The sequence below is a fragment of the Paramormyrops kingsleyae genome, chromosome 24 (assembly GCF_048594095.1).
Source record: "Paramormyrops kingsleyae isolate MSU_618 chromosome 24, PKINGS_0.4, whole genome shotgun sequence".
NCBI classification, from domain to species: Eukaryota; Metazoa; Chordata; class Actinopteri; order Osteoglossiformes; family Mormyridae; genus Paramormyrops; species Paramormyrops kingsleyae.
In genome coordinates, this window is record NC_132820.1 from 18,097,865 (window position 1) to 18,118,954 (window position 21,090).

The following is a 21,090-nucleotide window of genomic DNA, read 5'->3' on the forward strand; positions in this document are numbered from 1 at the left end:
TGAATCACAACAAAATGCATGTATGTTATCGATTGGTTGCATTTGAAGGGCGCTAAAGGCGAAATAATAATAATGTTGCACTATCGATTGTTACGTTGCATGTCGATCTGAGACAAGACAAGACAGCGAGACCAAGACAAGACCGAGGGATCCGAGACCAAGACAAGACCAAGACAATAGACCGTCGAGACTGTGACAAGACCAAGACAGCGTAAAAGACCAAGACTGGTCTCGAGACATACAACTCTAGTAGTTAGCAAACAAGGTAAAGGTTAATGTACTTCATTGAACCAGTTTCATGACAAAGACTTTTGGTCATTTTAGTATTTACAAAAGGTAAGTAAACAAAAGATAAGTCCATGAAAGGTAAGTACATGTTTGCAAGCGTCATGAAACTTGTCTTCTCCAGTTTAGTCCTTAGACCATGGTCTATCACTTCTTCAATGGTTGCTGGGACAGATGGAAGACTTAGGACTTGGTTGAAAAGCCTTTGTGAAAAAAGTGAGGGGACACTCCCCCCTGGATCAGGCAAACAGCCAACATTTGCCCTACAATTCTGTAGGTGTTGTTGTGAAGGGGTACAAACAAAAAGAGACATTGGGTAATCAAACATGGTAATGTTAAAACATGATCTCTGGGCTCTTTATTAGGGACACATGTATGCTTTCTCATTTCTGTTGTTGTCTAATCCAGGGGTTCCCAAACTTTTCAGCTCACAACCCCCAAAATAACCATGCCAGTGACTCGTGACCCCCACTATCCTCTGGTTAAAATATACAAATGTTGCGCGCAGCGGTGCACATGCGCCAATAGGCCTATCCAAACATGAGCATGACAACACAAAAGAACGCAACCATATAATTTTTTTTAATAGTAATTTACTCATTTGTTTAATTTCAACAAAATATCCTGTCCAAACAAGAGCATGACAACACAAAAGAACACAACGCTCTAACAACCATGCAACTTTTTAAAAAATTGTTATTTACTCATCCGTTTCATTTCAACAAAAATAATATCCTAAGCATAAAGCGATGAAAATTACCTACACGTTACGTGCACATGTCGGAATGTTTAACATGGTGCTGTAGATTCTGCTGCAACTGACCCTATTGATGTGTCGTTAATCTGTCGTAATCACCTCAGGGGTCGCGATCAAACGGAAAGAAATTTGAAAAGCTGATGGCTTTTAAATTTGCATGTTTTTTTAAAATGCAACTATTAACTACTATTTTTTATCTTTTGTTAGTTATGAATAAAATGTTAATATAAAATGTTAAAATGTTGATAAAATGTTATTTCTAATAGTTTAAAAAAAATTATTTGATTTCTTGGAAATCATCTCGCGACCTCCCCCTCAATGTCTCACGACCCCCAAGAGGGTCGCAACCTCTACTTTGGGAACCACTGGTCTAATCAGCCAGACATGCGGCAGCAGTACACTGCATTAAATCATGCAGATTCAGGTCAAGCTATTCACTTAATGTTCATATCACAAAGCAACTCAGCATGCACATTAGATCTTGATGTGTGTGATTCTGGGATTCACTCCTGTCAGCCAAGAACAGGAATGTAACAGGAATCTGGGTTTCCAATGGACACATTTACCCAATCTGGACAGATGGGGTTGCTTTTCTGTTCACAGTGGCTATAAAGTGTGATTATTTGAATTACTATACACTCACCACATGTCAGTTCAGACCAGTATGGTCATTCTTCCCTGACTTTTCTCACCAACACAATGTATCAGCCTACAAACCCTTTGCTTGCAGGTGTAAATTTTAGAGACACGTGAAAATCCCGAAAGATCAGCAGCAGTTTTCTGTTTATCCATTATCCATTATGCTGCTGCCACTTGAGTTTCTGATTGGATATTTCAATTAATGAGTAGGTGAACAGGTGTTCCATATAAAGCAGACAATCAGTACAAACCTCTGCTGCACATGCAGAACTCCCACAAGCATCTGGCATTATTAAAAATGATCTGATTTGTACAGCTTTTTAATGAATGGTTAATCAGTTATGTATATGTAGTTTGTGTACAAAAATACCAACACTGTCAAGTGCCAGGTTACGTGCTACTAGGGGCCCTTCAAATATCTGGTGTCCTTGGAGCTTTCTCATTAGAAGTCTGCAAAACTCCCTGATAAGTCCACCTTCATCTATGGCCCCTTCTCCCTGACCGTCCTCATCAATAAAAATTATTTCTAATTTTGACTCTGAATCAAAGGCTGGCCATCTGAATGCTCTCAAAGCACAGTCAAATTCTTCATTACAAAGAGCATTTATCTGATTAGCTGGTGGAGTGAGATGATGGACCCTTGACTTCAGAGTCTTAAGTTTTGCAGCAATGTCAAAAGGCCTGTATTAAGAGAGGGAGATTAGAGAGCAGTGTTTCTTTACTGGCATGCAGAAATGTAAAATCCAGGTCTGCAATGTTAGTTTACTACACATTTTAATGTAGACCATAATTTACTAACTGTACTAATGTAGTAATTTAGTATTTGTACAATAGAACAATATTTGTCCCATAAAAACAATGGTAAACAGTGGGGATTGTGATGGCAGGAGAGGGAGCAGGGGGAAAGGTGGAGACTGTTTGGTGGAGACGGAGCAGGGGAAAAGGTGGAGACTGTTTGGTGGAGACGGAGCAGGGGGAAAGGTGGAGACTGTTTGGTGGAGACGGAGCAGGGGAAAAGGTGGAGACTGTTTGGTGGAGACGGAGCAGGGGGAAAGGTGGAGACTGTAGTAGGTGGGGCAGCTGTTGCTTGATTCTGAGCTGTGGAGGAGTTTGATGTTATATCCTAAAATGAATTCATAAATAAAATTAGCATGCACGTAGCCCAGCCAAATTTCAAGCACTTTTAGGACCTATGTAAGTTAATTTCCCAGTGGTTTAAAAAGCATTTCGAGGAACATTTGTTTCTTGGGTCAAAATACACATTTCTGCAATATTAATTCATCATTGATGCCCTCATAAAACAGTGCTAACAAACACTAAAGGCTCTGACCTCCACTTGGCCCCTGACATCCACAAAATGTACAAGGTCCATGGAGCAGTAATGCCATTGTCTGCTATGGAACCTTCCTTGGTGCTTAGGAGTGAGGTCGGTGACATGGCCATCTGAAGTGAAAACATCTCACTGGCCATTTCATCACAGCCTAGATCCTGGCAAAGTGAAATGTACATCAATTTATTTCTTTCTTTTTTTTTTTATCTAGCTAGTAGAAGAATAAGTGGGGTTAGAGAAATTTACTTGGAATGGTTGACGAGATTTTTAACCCACCGTCAGGATACTTGAATTGAATGGTCATCCCATTTTCAGCCTCTGGTATGCAATTGATCATTTCTTTTCTGGTATTTATGACCTACAAAACAAAATATATCTTTTGTAATATAAATGTCAGTGTAGGATATATATTTTCTACACTATAAATGACTTACCTGTACTCTTCTCAGCTCCCGCTCCTGGACCTGCCTTCGTCTTTTCTCCTGATGTCATATGAAACTTAATTTTAAGTGATATTCAATTGAACAGAAGAACGAGCTTGAAAGAGAATTCAAAAGAGAAATGATATTGCTTATGTAGAAGGACCTGTCCATATGAATATGTTTGCATTTTCTTACCCTTTCTCTGTTTATTGAAAGTGAATGTTGAAATTCTTCATCCTGCTGACTGCGAAGGGCATGCCATTCCAGAAAGCCTGCCTGTTCAACAGCTTGCTCTGGAAGCATGTCCTGAAATTACAGAAGCTATTGAGTACTACAGCCATTCACAAAAGGAGCATCTCAATAGATTCCTAAGTAGAAAATGTACACTGACAATACAGTACAGTAGTAATATAAATTATTTGCTATTGTGGCGGAGTGATCTACAATACCCTTTTTGTGAATAGCTGACTACACCACCCCGGGGACAATATGATGACAACCCAACTCGCAGATACAGCACACAGGTTCGATCCACCGAAGAGGGCCAGAGACGTACATCAGTAAAAGGGGAGATTTGTAATTCCACGCTACGCACAATAGATCTAAAAACCCCTTCAGCGCCAAACCCCTGCAGCAGCCCATGCCAGATAAAAGCACAACTGATCTCTGGACCAGGAACTCTCCACAGACGGGACCTCCGTGGATATTTCACGTGAGCACACAGACAACCACACACACGTGCTGGGTGAGCTAATACCAGTGACTTATACTGCACGTGCACACGGGTGAGGTCCACCACCAGCCAGGAGGGTGCCGCTCAAGGCTACTAGCCCTGAAACACAGGCAAAGAGACAGGACACCAGGTTAGTATGGTACCCGCCTTCCGTCGCCCCGCAACACTCGCTTGACCGCCCAAAGCTTAACCAAAATACAAAATAATCACAGCAATCAAAATAAACATAATTAAAACAACCCAAAGAAATACAAACAATCAATCCGTGCGATACAGCGAATCAAACCAAAGAAAACCAATACAAAATCTTGAGGCAGCATATAGGCTGTACGCAGAGATCGGCAGCGGAACGGCGCCACTCCAGGAATCTCTGGACACCAAGGTTCCACACTGGGCTACCCTCCAGCACTAACATGAACTGGAACCAATAGGGCGAGAGGATCAATATTCCCCACTTGGCTACATTTCATCCCCGCCTTTTGCATCGTCGCCCCGATGATGAACAATGCCGAGGACCGATCAACTCCAAAGTCGAAACAAACCCACCACGGACTGTAAACTAGCATCCTGTGGGCCACCCCGATCATTCACTGGGGCCCTCATTGCCTGTGGCAAATGATGAATGTTAGAATGCTGTCCTTCGTACGGTTCCCCCACCCCCATAGAAATACTAACCAAAGCCGGAGGAGGGACTCCATCCCCTCCAAATAGCCTACCAGCCCCAGCAGAGGGCCCTTCAGCACCTACCCCTACCAACTCCACCGGTGCTCCTGGGGCCTCAACCACCCGCAGACACCAGTCCACCATCTCGACTTCCCTCTCCGAGGGGGAAGAAATCGCTTCCTCTACAGGAGTCTCCACAGAGGCACCTGCCTCGGGTTCTGGTTGGACCTGGGCCTTTAAAAGGCTTCGATGTACCTGCTTTGTATTAGTCAGATCTCCCACTGGTGCGATCGTATATACTGATCCACCTTCCCTAGGGGCTCGCACAACCTGATATAACTTTTTACCCCGCACATCTTGAATTTTGTGCCTGCCCCTAACCCCACAATCACGCAGATACACTACTTGACCACTAACTAAGAGGGAACCTTGCACACGACAATCATGCGCCGTCTTACGTCAGCTGCCGCCTTCAGTCGGTCCTTGGCCCCTTCAAAAGCCACCAGGAGTCTGGTCTGATGTTCCACCACCCATTCCTGAACGCTCCCTGGCCTGGGCTCTGGAACCCGCCCAAGCAGGAAATCCACGGGTAACCAGGGTTCCTGCCCAAACATCAGGAAATGAGGGGCCTCTACGGTCGCCTGATGAGGAGTGGTATTATAACAAAAGACCAACTGAGGCAAACATGACACCCAATCCCTCTTCTGAGAAGGTGGCAGAGCACGTAACAAGTTGTGCAGGGTGAGGTTAAACCGCTCGCACTGACCATTTCGCCCTGGATGGTATGGAGTTGTCCACGACTTCTCCACCTGATACAACTGACACAACTGCTGGATAATTCTACTCTCAAAACTCCGGCCATGGTCAGAATGCAACAGACTCAGAACCCCGAACTTGTAAAACCACTGGTCCCGAATGGGAATGGCTTGTGTAAATTTACTAAACACATTGGTCGTCACAAGAACACTCTCATACCCACCCTTAGAGGGCTCCAAAGATGTAAAATCCATCGCTAAGATTTCATTAGGCGGCAACACCACCAAGTGGCCCATAAAACTCTGCGCCACCGGTTGCGTGTCCTTGGCCACCTGACACCGTTCACACTCCTGACACCAACGGGTCACCTCCGAGAACATGCCCGGCCAATAGCAGCGCTGGCGTATCAGCTCAAGAGTGCGCTCAATACCCTGATGGCCATGTGCCTGATGCAACTGGACAAAAACCTGCCAACGCAACACTGTCGGCACCACGAGCTGAAAGACTGGCTCCTTTCCAGCGCAACACCCGACGGAGTAAAACCCTGTCCCTAATTACCAACCGCTCCCACTGACGCAGCAGCGCAAGGGTGGGCTTGGTGAGCTGCCGGCGCTCCTCTAAGCAGGGGCGTTTCTGCCGCATCCAGAAAGCCATCACTGTCCGCAGTTCTGTGTCCACTCCCTGCAAAGCGGCCAGATCGACCGGGTTAGAGCAAGGTTGTGCCGTAACCACCTCTTGTGTAGCCACAGACTTCAAGTGCAAAGCAGCCTGCAAGGGCTGTGAAAAAGCCATACCTGAGGCTGCTAGAACACCTTCATCAGGCTCCACACAATACTGTCGAGACAGTGCATCCATATTTCAGTTGATTCGGCCTGACTGGTACTTGATCTCAAAATCAAAGACCGCCAACTGTGCCGCCCACTGCTGCTCGGTGGCCCCAAGTTTAGCACTCGATAGGTAGCTAAGTGGATTGTTGTCCATATAAACAATACACTTGTTCCCCAAAAGATACTCCCAGAACTTCTCCACCATCGCCCACCTGAGTGCCACAAACTCCAGCTTCATGGAGCTACAGTTGGACATGTTGTGCTCCTGGGGCCGGAGGGTACGACTAGCATAAGCTATCGATCTCACTTTACCATCCTGCTCCGGAGAGAGGATGGCCCCTAGTCCACACTGACTGGCATCCACCTCTAGAATGAAAGGAAGAGTAAAGTCTGCGTAGGCCAACACTGATGCCTGGGTAAGCTTGGCCTTAAGGGCCTCAAAACACTGCTCACACTCCCCAGTCCAAGCAGCCGCAAAATTACTAGTAGGGACCCTCCGATGTTTGGTGCCGGCCACTTCAGCCACCAGTCAATGAAGCGGAGCAGCTAGCTTAGCAAATCCTTCCAAAAAGCGTCTGTAATAGCTAGCAAACCCCAAGAAGGGCCGTAGCTCTGACACTGCAGTGGGTCGGCGCCAATTAGCCATGGCTTCGATCTTACTGGGATCAGTAGCCACCCCCTGGCTTGAGATTACATGGTCCAAGTACCGCACTTCTTGCTGGAAGAAAACAAACTTCTCCAGCTTAGCCTTGAGTCCCTCTCGCTGCAAGTGCTGGGACACACTGGACGAAAACACCACAATGTCATCTAAGTACAAAAGCAGTGACTGGCACTGCTGGTCCCCAAACAATCGTTCCATGGGGCATTACATAAGCCAAAAGGCATCCGATTCCATTCGAACAGTCCAAATGGTGTGCAGAAGGCAGTCTTAGCCTTATCACCCTCTGCCACCAGCACCTGATTATATCCACTAGCCAGATCTAAGGTAGAAAACCACCTGGCCCCTGTCAATGCATCCAACGACTCCTCGATACGAGGAAGGGGAAATGCATCCTTAAGAAGGCGGTAGTCTACGCATAACTGCAAACTACCATCCTTCTTCACCAGCACAATCAGGGATGCGTACGGACTGCTACTTTCCCGAATAATTTGTGCTTCCAGCAGCTGATGAATATGTGTCTTAACTGCCTCGTAATCAGAAGGTGGGATACAACGGTAACGTTGTCTTATGGGAACCTCGTCCACCAGTGGAATACTGTGCGTCAGGAGGCTTGTACAGCCCAGATCCCTGTCATGACTAGCAAAGACGGACCCATACCGGCACAACAAGGACATCACCTGGGTCTGTTCATCCTCTGACAACCCCGGCAACTCTAGCTGATCAATCGCAGTCTAAGGCACACCTGTGCAATATTGATGCTGTCTAATCAGCACCTTGACATGCCACACCTGTGAGGTGGGATGGATTATCTTAGCAAAGGAGAAGTGCTCACTAACACAGATTTAGACAGATTTGTGAACAATATTTGAGAGAAATGGGTCTTTTGTGTATGTAGAAAAATATTCTGATGTTTGAGTTCAGCTCATGAAAAATGGGAGCAAAAACAAGAGTGTTGCGTTTATATTTTTGTTCAGTGTATATATAAAATTTCGGGAAAAAAATAAAAAGAAAAGAAAATACTAAAACCCAAATAATAATAATAGATCATGATAGAATGAAACATGGGGGAAGTAAATTATACAACAGGGATTTTAATGGCAAAAAAAAAAAACAAAAATGGGTAAAACTAATGGGGAGGGAAAAATAGAAGGGCCAGTGGGAGAGAAGGGTAGGGTAGGGTGGGGTGGGGGGCATTAGGGGCCAAACATATTTTGTATCAGCTGCTGTCGTACTTGTAGGCCTGCAGGATGCAGTCCATCACCCTCGACATGGCCTTCATCAGCTGCCTCTGCCAACACCTCCTCATCGTCAGGCAGCTGTATGTTTGCTGTGACAGCCATGTTGTGCAGCAGTGCAGTCACCACCACCACAGCACAGCATTTCGAGGGGTGTAGTTGCAGGCCACCAGCAGACTTGCTCAGACACCGGAAACGCTGCTTCCACACCCCTATGGCCCTCTCCACAACAGCGCGCGTGTTGATGTGAGCGCTGTTATACCTCTCCTCTGCCTCGGTGTTGGCTTGCTGGATGGGGGTGAGCAGGTAGGGGCGCAGAGGGTAACCGCTGTCACCAAGGAGCCAGCAACCTCCAAAGCCACCACCTTCTGCCACCTGGCAGAGAGCAGAGTTGGCCCAGACAAAAGCATCATGGGTGCTCCCTGGCCACTTTGCCACGATGTCAGTGAAGACACCCTGATGGTTACAGACCACCCGAACATTGATAGCTGGGTAGCCTTTCCGGGAGTAATAAGCTGGCTCATTGATGAACGGCCTGGCGATGGGGATGAGGGTGCCGTCGATCACACCAATGGCACGGGGAATGCCAGCAATGGTGTGGAAGGCTTGGTTTGCCCTGGTGATCTCCTCTGCGGTGGCAGGGAAGGTCATCCTCTGAGCAAGCTGTAACAGCACCTGGGTGACAGCAGTCACAGCTCTGCTGACGGATGCCTTGCTGAGACCAAGGCCATCTCCCAGCACCTCGTAGAAGCTGCCCGAGGCGTAAAAGCGAAGTGCAGCCAAAAGCTGGATACTTGGACTTAAGGCGTAGCTACGCCTAGTGGGCCTGGCAAGATGAGGCTGAACAAAATCCAACAACTCCATTATCTTGGCCCGAGTGAGGCGATACTTTCGGATAATAGTATCATCCGAAAGGACCTCCAGGGGATCAAAAGTAGTACGTATGAACGCATGCCTATACGCCACCTCACCACACCGCCTGCGACGGTGGTTCAACTCCATGATGCGCTGCAAAGCTGCCATTGCTCTACAACCCTCACATCTTCACACAGCATTTATAATGAGCAGGGAACCACACACTTAATTGGAGTAGATTGAAAAGCAGTCCTCATTGGTGGGCATATCTGTGCAGATTGAATCGTTAGTAGCAGCAGTGATTTGTGGAGTTAAGGAGCAGACTATTTCACTTACATTTCATAGTAGTTGGTGACATGGTGCACCTTGGTTAAATACCTGATCATTTTGGTGATGACAATGAGGGATGATCAAGGAATAGCAACTGTCAGTCCCTCAACATTGTGTTATGGTTTTGTATTAAAGCAGCAGCATGCTCATCCTCTCCCAAGCTTATTGCGTCTTCTGCTTGAAACTACATGAAAGTGTATGATACGTAGGCCAAGATGTTTTGCCCATATTTGTGATCTAGTGTCAAGGTGGTGGGGTGGAGTCAAATACTTATTTCACTGCCAAGTCATTCAAGGAATGTCAGCATTCCTGCATCAAAGCCACACTACATGACAGTCAGAGCAACCAACAGGATGGGAAAAAAAATTATTACAAACTCCAACAGCGCAGCTGGCACTGATGAAAGGCTTGGTAGCATGCTCAGGCCACAGAACAGGGCCCAGTTTTTCAAATAATTTAATCTAGATCAAATTGGTCCGGATTTGGAAATCGCATGTTTTGCTATCCAGGATTAACTGATCTATCTTACTTTTATGACAGTTTTTTAAAGGAACATTAGGTTGGATCACTGTGATCCAAATATCAAATTTCAGGATTACCAAATCCTGTTTACCATAGCCTTAAATGGAACCAACAGTGTAGCCTACTGGCTTAGCAAAAAAACAACAGGTAGGCAAAATACCAGTGGCCACAAATAGCCATTGTTTGTTTTAATGTAAGAAACAGAAACACTGCAAAAAAAAAAAAAAAACCTTTTACATTTTTGTAGTTTGTTCTAATGTTAAATAACAAAACAAAAACAATACTGTCAAAAAGTCAAAAATCATTTACAGGACAGACACCAATGTTCTTACATAATTTGCAATTTGTTGTTGTTGTTTACCATATCTCAATATCATTATATGTGACATGCTTCATATAGGCTTCAAATATGAAGGAATTTATATATCATCAGTAACCATTAAGTTTGTGATCATTCACTTAAAATATATACCGGTATATACATTTTTTTTTTATTTGGTTTATTTGGGTCAAAAAATCACAACTGAATCCACCCTTCTGATGGGATCAGGATAATCCTGTTTTTTTTGGATCAAATAGATCCCAATCTGAGTTCAAAGTTTTGAATAACCCAAAGGGCAGGTTTGATCCAAATCAAATGTAAGATTGGATTACGTGGTCTGATCTTAATTCAGGATCCCTCTTTTACTTTTGAAAAACCCATTTCCAAGATTTGATCCAATCCGTGATCCAAAATCCCACTGGATTACTTTTGAAAAACTGGGCCCAGCAGATTACATAGTCTGTGTGGCTAGCTGTGGGAGGCATGGAGGCCTGATATCCAGGCCTATTTACAAGGGGGAAAAAAAGGAGGTGAAGGGATGGCGGTCATGGCAGGCATGATCACTCAGTGTCTGTTAAAGGATAATAGCAGCAGTCAGTAGGTAACCAGCACATTCTGTAATGCTAATACATCGTTAGATGAACTTACTGTCAGAGGTTGGGAGGTGCAGTGTGACGCTGGGTCTGCTGACCTGTTGGGCCAGTAAGGCCAATTTCTCCCTCCGGTAGGCCATCACCTCCTGATGGTGTCTCTCCTTCTGTTCCCTCAGGGCCACCAGTTCCTCCCTGATGTCCCTCGGAATGGATTTTTTCTCACTCTCAGACCTGAGGAGCTCTTCACTGCACCGGCAGCGAATATTTCTGCGCCGGCGGGTGTGCCATGGCGAGGCAGCGGGATGGATGGGGGTGGGTGAGCTCCCAGGCTGAGTGGATTCAGGGGACTCAGGGGAAACTGCAGCCCTAAGGGAGTGATGGCCATGCCGGAGGGGGCCTGATGTGGAGGGGCCTGGCAGATGTGAAGGGGTCCGGCATGGAGTATGCCTGAGGACTGCACTGCAGGGGGTCAGATGTTGCTGGGCCAGGAGGAGGTGACCGAGGGGTAGAAAGCATTGATGTCTGAGAGGTGCGTAGACCACAGACATCTATGCCTCCTGGGACTCCCTCAAGTGCCTCTGGCCCTAGAATGGCCAAGACTCGCTCCTCCCCAGGAGTGAGAGGAGGTAGACTGGTGCTCCCACCACCAGTCCTCTCCTGCTCCCTCCTGAGCCCTGCAGCCTTCCTCTTGGTCACACTGGCGTAGTCCCTCCACTTCCCCCTCACATCCACCGTTGTGCGTCTCCAGCCATGGCCCACAGAATTTATTTTGTCTGTGATGTCCTCCCAAGCTCGTTTCTTGTCCGCGTTTGTGGTCACATATTTGAGCCTGGAAAAAAGGATTGCCCTATTCCTTTCCACCTCATCTACTAATACAGACAGCTCTGCGGCTGTAAATTGTGGCTTTCGTGCCATACTAACATTGGGATGTAGGACCTCTTCTCACTGGCTTTAAGTAGTGTAGAGCATGTTGAAGCAGCACATAATTTCCCACCTGTGCCCAATTTCCTAATTTACTTAAGTATTCCTCTGGAGGTCACAGACAACCACAAAGTATGATGAAGGACAACTTTCATTATCCCTTGTATGTGTATACATGTGTGTATTTGTAGCCCTATGCAGACCATTGGGTGTTGTGCAGTTTCTTCATTGCACACATAACTTTAGAGGGACAACAGTCGCCTTAGAAAAGAGTACTCCTTATTCACTGACAGCTGTCATTGCCATTATGGAAGAGCAGAATGACACTACAGCGGCCAGATACGAATCCATGCCTTTGTTCTCGGGAAATTACGTCTGTAATGTTTGGTTATTACACACACCTGTGTATTCCAGTCAGCCAGTATAACAATATTCTGTAGGCGACAACGTCGGAATAAAAGTTATTCTGTTTATCACTCCAAGGAGCGTCGCATTATTTTTCCGCGATTGCTAATTTTAATTTTATTGGCGTTATGTGACTGACAGAAATTGATGTCACAAATAAATATATATGTGTGTGTGTGTGTGTGATTATTATATATTTTACACAGTTCGCAAGTGTTTGAATGCGACCGGCTGTGAAAGTGCGTTGTTAGTTGTTGCGCACGACTTGCCGTGAGTCTGACCAATCAGCGCTGGAACCACTGTAGTTCCAACTACATAAGTCCTAACTAACTAACGTGGTTCGAACAACTGTGGTACGACGGTTTCGAGAAACAGTCGTTGTTCAGATGTTGGTTAGTTTGAACTACCATAGTGCGATGCATCGTTAATGCTAACTTCCGTCGTTGTTCGAGAAACGCACCCCAGATCCGGTCCAGATGTAGAGGCAGTCTGTAGCAACCGTCGTTGCTTCAACTGGCTCCTCAGTAACACCAGGGGGCAAGTTAACCCTCTGGGGTCTAGGGGTAGGAAACACACTTTCACTGACTGGGGCATGATCACACATTTCTTCAAATATCATAAACTTAATTCTTGGCAAATAAATTATTTCTTATATATTTGTTTTGCCATTACACTCATCTTTATTTTAATGTATATTGTGAATATGTCAGATTTTTGTTAAGTTTGTAATTTGACATCAAAGTATAGACATTGCAAAAACATACTAAAAGTACATAGTATGCAATGCTGGCAGTTTGTTTTGATCCCAGATATCTGATCACCAAAGTCTTGGCTACATGAAGATGACTAAATGGTGTAGTTGCAACATTCATTTGGATAAATAAATAAGAAAAACTGAACTTATGTCACTATTTCTGGCTCCTTTCATTGAATATGTAGCAACTTTCATGTGTATGAATGAGCCATTGTCACTTGGCCACATCCCTTGCCCCTTTTATGGCGCTGAAGGGGATGTATCTGGATCGCGTTTCACCGTTGCGCTGTTAATGAAATTACCATGCGAATGCGATTTGAATACGCGCTAATGCGGCTATTTAGAATGTGAATAGCGATCTTCGGGTGACAGCGGTACTACACACCCCTGAAGCAGGTAAAACAAAGTAAGATGACATGGTTTAATTTTTTTCCCGATTTAACCTAATTAAAAAAGCTTTAATACTTCCGACAATGGACGTTTTGAAAAGAAGACAGATTACGGATTTAGCCAGCGTTTTTATCATGATTCTACATTAAGATTTCAGCGAGATATAAACTGAGATAGACGCGAAAAGTACACGATGTCGCCGACGGCATATTCGACCCCAGAGGGTTAACCATATGTACTGGACTCAAGTGACCTATATGAGTCCTTGAAAAGAGCAGAACATCTGACTTTCCCACATTGACTACCAGAATATATGCCGTGCCTCCCACCACCCGCACCAAGGAGGCCGACGCCAATAATCCAGCTGGCAAACCCAGCTCTGGAGGCTCATAAAGCACCGACTGACCTGCAAAATGATCAGAACACGTAACAGCAACCAGCTTCATGTTGCCCCCAGGAACACGACAAGCGCCCTTCCCTTGCACCTGTACCTTGGTTAGCTGATGTTGGCCCCGCTGAGTCGATGCGACATGACACTACTGGAGGGCCTGGACAAGGCCACCATCAGACCCGGACACCGAGGGTTGACTGAACAAATCAGCCCCATGCTGCCTGAATAGTTCCTGATAACACCTACTAATCACATTCATCCCCAGCACTCCAGGAGCCTGGGGAGGTAGGGTACCTAGGGGGTCCTTGACAACTAACACCCCACAGCACGGAATCACTGTGCCACCCAGCTCTACATCCAGTTCCAAATACCCCAAATATGGAATGGCAAGCCGTTCGCTGCCCGCAGTTGCAGCCAGTGGTAGGACTGGAAGCGAGCTGGGCCCCATGGCTCAAACCGCTGCCTAAAAAAGCTCTCCTGGATGGTAGATACCATGGAACCAGTATCCAATAAACAGGGGACCCGAATCCCCCCTATTAACACCTCTATGTTGGGACAATTTGACATCAACCTAGACCTGGGACTTCCCCTACTCCGTGCAACCCCTGAGCCCACATCAGCCCCGACCGCACTGAGGCCTAGCATCCTCGAATGGTACTGAATGAGGAAGAACCCTCTCCCCCTCACATTCCCTGCGGCATATCACCTGGCTCCTAAAGGAGGAACGACCATGCTGGCTCTGCAAAGCTTTTAAGCTTTGGGTAAGTTGACTGGACTGGTCCTGTTGTCGCTTTACCAACTCCTTAAGCTCCCCTAACTCAGTCACCCAAGATGGACTAGGGCTACTAACCGATGCCCCGTGCACCTCATACTGAATGCCGCTCACCGAAGGGAGCGAGTAACTTCACCCTCGAGTAACACTAGGCATACCCTCCCGCTCCCATCTAATAGCTTCACTTCGAGCATCTAACAAGGTGGCAGTTGGCTGATGTTGCACATGAAATAATAAAAAAAAACCTCAGTGAAATTTACATGCATGTTTTGTCATTCTCTTTGTTTCTCATTCTCTTTTTGAAGTCATTCTCACTTTCCAATCCAGAGATGGGGGCATATTTTAGCATACAGAACTCAATCCCCCCATGTAATTTCTACAGAATAATCTCAAGGTTAGTTAGGTACTGTATGTCAGCAGAATAAATCTGAAGTCAGTCTGACTTTCCAATCCAGAGATGGGGGTGGGATTATTTCAGGACACACTCCCCCCCCTTGCTAACATTGACTGTGATGCAGCTATTGTTTTGGCAGGGAAGAAAATCACATTTCACTGCCATGTTGCACTATTTAACTGTGCATTTTACATATATTGTTTAAGGGAGATTCCTGTTTTGGGCCACATATTCATGTCCTCGTGTTTAACTGGCTGTTATTCTTTTATAAAATTAGACAAATCTTTATAACAAACCTATTTTATTATGTGTTTAGGTGTTTTCTATTGCTCTAACAAAGATAAATTACTATTTTTATCTTTTTACATATCTTTAAAGCACCATTTCTCTGGAATATGCGCTCATTTTAGCATGTCCCAAATGCAATGTACAGTATTCAACTTCCTCAGTAAATGTAAACTATAAAATTATAAAAACCAAAAACTTATTCTTTATTATTTTGATAGACTAGGGTATACTACCTTTAGAGAAAGAAATAAATCTGGTGAAACTTATTTTGTTTTCTGTAATTATATAATATAATATATGTCCCCGCATTCGTTTTCCACCCTGTGAGCCTCTAGTTTCTTGGCTCCCTAAAAAGATTACAAATCCATACAGCCATTTCCACGACGTGACATCATTTGTTTTTGGGGGGAAAATTCAACTGGAAGACTAAGGTAAGCTTTAACTGGCACTCTCTCCTGTATGTCTCTCAATTTTATATTACACACCGGTTTGAGGCACCCTTAAAGTTCCACCCTGTTTGTATATATTATGGGAAATATTTATTGGAAAAAATATTTTTAAAAACATGTTAAAAATAGCTATTTAGATGCTGATCAGCTGTAGAGTGTGTGCTAGCTAAATGTTGCTCACTCAAAGAGCTAGAGCTAAATTAGCTAGAAATATTCCACCCTGTTAGGGTATGTATGGGATATGCAGCCTACTGAGTAGAAATTGTACAAGAATATACATTATTTTCATTAAAATGACTTGTAGATTTATTATTTGAGTGTATTTCTTGTGTATGATAATGAATAATAATGGTATAATCAAAAAGTATTATTATTATTATGAATGTATTTCTTAATTATTTATGTTACTACAGTGGTATTATTATTATTACTATTATTATTAGTTGTAGTAGTATTGTAGAATCTGAATCTACTTGTTAAGAGGCCTACTCGGTTCCACCCTGTTATATTCTATTCCACCCTGTTAGGCAATGATTAAAATAAATATTCTAATCACAACAGTAAGTGTTTGGTATATTTGTATATTGCTTTGTTAAATGAGGTACATATAATGCATCTACATATACTTTTATTTCTCTAATTAATAAAATTCCTCATACAAGACAACAAAATGGGGACAAAAAATGCACAGATTCCATTATTCTGACATTGTACTCTTCATAAAATTAAAACTGTTAATGCTACAAGAATGAAACTTTTATCATAGCAAAAGGGACACATTGTATCCCAGAAAAGTTCAGTATTGTTTGACTTGTACATTATTTAAACTCCGTGATGTCCCTAACAGGGTGGAAAACGTCTGGAGAAATATATACAAAAAACATCCCATAATTATAATATTTTCAACCCCTGAGCTTGGCAAACATGCATTCCTCATAGCTAAGTACGGTATAGTCCTGACAAAATGTTTAAACCATAAAATACAATCATTCCAATTTTCAGAAAACAGACAGCCAAATATGTGGTCCAAAGCAGAAATCACCCTTAATGAAGACATTCTTTATTAAAACAATTCTTAAGTGCAATAAAATCATGCAACAGATGAAAAACATACACGTCAGCAATTTGAGAATACTAAAGTAAAAAAATAATCAAACAAGGAATAAAAATTCAATAATGACGGTTAAATTATGCAAAATATAAGATACAAATCAATTGACGGCCATTAGTGACACATCCGGCAGTGTTGCACATTGAGAAAAATACTGCCATCTCACTGGAGACAGGAAACTAAGATTTCTGCTTTTTCTGATTTACAATATGGGGACGTTCTCACCGTCTTACCATTTGTTGATGGTTTTCTGTGATGTTTAAACACTGACTGTAGCCAGCGTCAGGCAGCTTATTTAGACTAACAAAATACTGTACAAAAACAGTGAAATTATTACAGTTACATACCATTTATCAGTAAAGCCATACAAAACTTTGGAAAAAATGCCTTCTGGGCAATATTTATGAGGATCTTCCCGTTTCCCATAAAATACTGCAATGTACTATGTATTGTTTTTGGGGTCTAAAAAAAATCACAGAGTCCTCTTCCGATTTACTGCTAACCGGTCCTTTTCTTTTCTGCACCCTCTTGTTCACATAACTCACTTTCCCAAAAAACCCACTGCCCTCTAGAGTCTATATTAGGAACTGCACAACATATAGTATAACACTCATTATGAATTTATATTCAAACAGCTTGAATATTACATCCCCTTTCTTTGAAAACTTGGATATATTATGGTGGAGACACACTGCAACACAACAGTTATTATAGTTTCAACATATCACTGCAACAATCAGTATACAAATTAAACAACCCACAACTGTATCATTGTTTGCAACAATTGGCATGACAAAAATGTATTTTTTTTTATTATTTTTATTTTTTTTAGGGCAGCGATCCGCCTACACCCTTTACAATTATAGATCAAGAATGACTCTGGGTTTCACTTCATGTCCTGATCTGGTAACATAGTGGGAAGTATCAGCATTATTTATCACACAGACCACTTTTGGCTGTAGCTGTCGGTTGGTTGTGAGAAGAATGGAGCGCAATCTTCTGCTAATCAGCAGCTGGGCCGGTGATCTAAAACCATCCACTGGGGTATTTCTGTATTCTAGCAGGTTGATGTAGGGATCTTTTCTGTCTGCTTTTGCTTTGTCCATTAATGAATTTGCAATCTGTACTGCCTTCTCACTCAGCCCATTACTTTGTGGGTAACGGGGGGTACTTGTGACATGCACAAAATCCCAAGCATGAGCAAAACTCTCAAAATCTTTTGAGCTGAATTGAGGCCCATTGTCTGAGATAAACTTTTCAGGAATCTCATGTGATGCAAATATTTTCTTTAGCTTCAGGATCACCGCAGCAGTTGTGGTGCTCTTGAGCTTCTCCAAGTCAAGGTATCTGCTGTAATAATCTACCACCACTATGTAGTCTTCATTATTCCAAGTAAATAAATCAGTACCTACAGTCTGCCATGGCCGATTTGGGATAGGATGGGAAATGAGGGGCTCTTTTGCGTTTGACATACGACGCTCAAGGCAAACAGAACACTGTTCAACCATGCTAGCAATCTGTTTGGATATGCCAGGCCAAAAGAGAATGTCTCTAGCACGCTGTTTGGATTTTTCGAATCTCATGTGGCCTGAGTGAATGCGCTGAAGCATCTCTTCTCTCAGCAGCATAGGAATTACAATCTTTTCCCCTTTGAAAACCATCCCGTCCATCTCAGATAATTCATCCCTGTAGTTCCAGTACTCTAGGGTGGCTGTAGGGCATCTCTTCCTCTCATTGGGCCAGCCTTCTTTTATCACTCTCCTTAATGTAGACATCTGCGCATCTCTCTCTGTTTCTTTTCGAATACTGCTGAGTTTCGCATCACTGAATGGGAGAGCACTAAGTAGAGTATGGACTTGCACATCCATCCCTTCACTGAAGTTTTCATCCAGGCAGGGCACCGATTTTCTTGACAGTGTATCTGCTACTGGAATATTCTTGCCAGGAACATGCACGATGGTGAAGCTGTACTTCTGCAACTGCAGAATCATCCTTTGCAGTCTTGGTGGGGCCGCAGACAATGGCTTCCTGATGATTGCTTCTAAGGGTTTATGATCAGATTCCACTGTTATGTGCCGCCCATAAACGTATTGGTGAAATCTTTTGCACCCTTGCTCTGATGCTGTGAATGTGCTTTCATTTATGACTGTGTCTATGAAGAATTCACTACGCATATCAGCATATCCATCTTCAGTTTTGTTTTCGCTTACAGAATGCACTGACTTAGATTTGGACTTGCATACCTTCGCAAAATGATTCCACTTTCCACATTTAGCACACTGTTTTCCTTTTGCTTTACGTTTCTCTTCTTTTGTTGAAGTTGAAGTTTATTGTCATGTGTACCAAGTACAGCGTACAGAGCACAATGAAATTCTTACTTGAAACCCCCCCCCCCCCCACAGACAGAACATAAGACAAGATACACACAAGACATAGAAGACAAAGACAAAGTGGTGTAGCAGCAATAAGTAATAATAAATAGTCTAAGTTGCATAGTTTGAGTGTGCATAATATACAGTGACAGTGCATAGTGTGGAGGAAGTTGCACAGTAAGGGATTTTACCACAATTACTGATTGTTAAATAGCCTGATGGCACTGGGGTAGAAACTGTTCCTGAGTCGAGTCGTGCGTGAGTGAATTGTCCTGAGTCTCTTGCCTGATGGCAGGAAAGTAAAAAGTGCCAATGCAGGGTGGCTGGGGTCTTTCAGGATGTTCTTGGTTTTCCTGAGACAGCGCGTGCTATAGATGTCCGTTATTGCAGGGAGTGGTGTGCCTGTGATCTTCTGAGCTGTTTTCACCACCCTCTGCAAAGCTTTCTTGTCTTGAGCAGTGCAGCTGCCGTACCAGGACGCAATACTCCCTGTGAGGATGGACTCCACAGTGCACCTGTAAAAGCTGGTGAGGACAGAGGTGGACACCCCAGCCTTCTTTAGGCGTCTGAGGAAGTGAAGTCGTTGATGGGCTTTTTTGGTGACCGCTGCTGTATGGTCTGAGTACTTGAGGTTGGCACTGAGGGTGACCCCAAGGAGCCTGAAGCTGCTGACCCTTTCCACGGCACCTCCTCCGATGTAGATAGGGGGATGAGCTGCATCCTGCCTCCTAAAATCCAAAACCATCTCCTTGGTTTTGCTGACGTTGAGAGAGAGGTTGTTCTCCTGACACCACTCTGCCAAGAGTCTCACCTCCTCTCTGTGTCTCGTCGTTGTTGCTGATCAGGCCGACAACGGTGGTATCATCAGCAAACTTGATGATAGTGTTGGAGCTGTGTCTGGACACACAGTCGTGTGTAAACAGGGAGTACAGCATTGGGCTCAGAACGCTTCCCTGTGGCGTGCCAGTGTTGAGGATCATTGTGGTGGAGGTGTTTTTGCCGATCCTCACATGCTGCGGTCTGTTGGTGAGGAAGTCCAGAACCCAGTTGCACAGAGTAGCACTGAGTCCCAGCGCCCGCAGCTTCTGGATCAGCTTGGAGGGAATAACTGTGTTGAATGCAGAGCTGAAATCCACAAACAACAGTCTGGCATAGCAGTTCTTATTGTCCAGGTGAACCAGGGTGGTGTGGATGGTGTGTGAAATGGCGTCGTCAGTGGATCTATTGTGACGATATGCAAATTGAGGGGGTCCAGACTGGTCGGAATGGAGCTCAATATGTGCCTCATTACCAGCTTTTCAAAGCACTTCATTGTAATGGAGGTTAGTGCAACAGGCCGAAAGTCATTAAGGCAGCTGGCTTTGTTCTTCTTGGGAACTGGGACAATGGTGGTGTTTTTAAAGCAGATGGGGACAGTTGAGCTTTGCAGGGAGGTGTTAAAAATGTCAGTGAAGACGGCAGACAGCTGCTCGCTGCACACCTTCAGTACACGACCCGAAATTCCATCTGGACCGGCAGCTTTGCGGATGTTGACTCTGTTAAACATGTTCCTCACGTCCGCAAGAGACACGGTTTGTGTTGTTTTCCGCAGTATCCGCATGAATTGAGGCGTTCTGCCTGCACGCTGTTAGTTTTTGTGTTGTTCTCACGGCTCTGTCGCATTTTTGCATACCTTCTTATTGCATGCACTTGTTGCTCCTGCTCTGCATTCATGCTTCCACTTGCCATGCTTTTCATTTGGGCTTGCGCAATCTCATGCGATCTGGCAATGTCAAATGCTTTCTCTAAAGTTAATTCAGCACTCCGGTTGAGTAACTTCTCTCGAACTTGTGGGGAATATATGCCAAAAACAACACGATCTCTCACCATCTCCTCTGGGTTCGTGTAACCACAGTCCTTAACGAGCAATCTGA

At 44.2% G+C, this 21,090-nt stretch overlaps 1 long non-coding RNA gene across 1 annotated transcript; it reads right to left on the minus strand.

The window, feature by feature from the left end:
* Window positions 1–3,042: 3,042 nt before the first annotated feature.
* Window positions 3,043–17,551, minus strand: LOC140582459 (uncharacterized). Its single transcript, XR_011985430.1, has 5 exons — window positions 17,153–17,551; window positions 3,629–3,739; window positions 3,446–3,493; window positions 3,288–3,369; window positions 3,043–3,169 (listed from the first exon to the last, which is right to left on the minus strand). It is a non-coding gene; the product is annotated as an uncharacterized lncRNA (long non-coding RNA).
* Window positions 17,552–21,090: the final 3,539 nt, after the last annotated feature.